We start from the raw sequence: 610 nt of genomic DNA on the forward strand, positions 1-610 counted from the left end.
AATCTCAGTTTTGAACTCTTCCATAGCTTGTGAAGAGTTTTCCTTATTTGAGGAGGGTCCGGATGCTTGTTTGTTCTCCTCCTCTGTTTGCTTGGTTGTCTGGATTTTCTCTGTGTAAAAGTTGTCGAGTGTTAAAGACTTCTTTTTCTTGTTCTTAATCTTTCTCCTCTGAACTTCCTGAGACTGGGTAGCCATAGTTAGCCCAGCAGCTTCTCAGGTTTATCCTCGCGCTCAGGATCTCTTGCCTTTTTGAATATCATATTCCAAGCCTTGTGGTCTTTTAGCGTGGAGGCTGCCAGATCCTCTGTGATCCTGATTGGTGCTCCTTGATATTTGAATTGTCTCTTTCTGGCTTCTTGTAAGATTTTTTTCTTTTACTTGGAAGCTCTTGAATTTGGCCATTATATTCCTGGGGGTTGTCTTTTCTGGGTCTACTGTTAAACGCGAGAGGAAGAAGCCCCTCCCCCACCCCCACACCACATACAACTCAGAGGCCAGCGCACAAGAGTGAAAGCAGGTTTGGGGCATCCATTAAGTCACTGGCAGCTCCAGGGCTTGTTCCTAAGAGCGTTTTAGAGAGAGCCGTTTCACTCCTTTATAGTGTGGAAAT

This window comes from Gracilinanus agilis, chromosome 4 (assembly GCF_016433145.1).
Source record: "Gracilinanus agilis isolate LMUSP501 chromosome 4, AgileGrace, whole genome shotgun sequence".
Lineage (NCBI taxonomy): Eukaryota > Metazoa > Chordata > Mammalia > Didelphimorphia > Didelphidae > Gracilinanus > Gracilinanus agilis.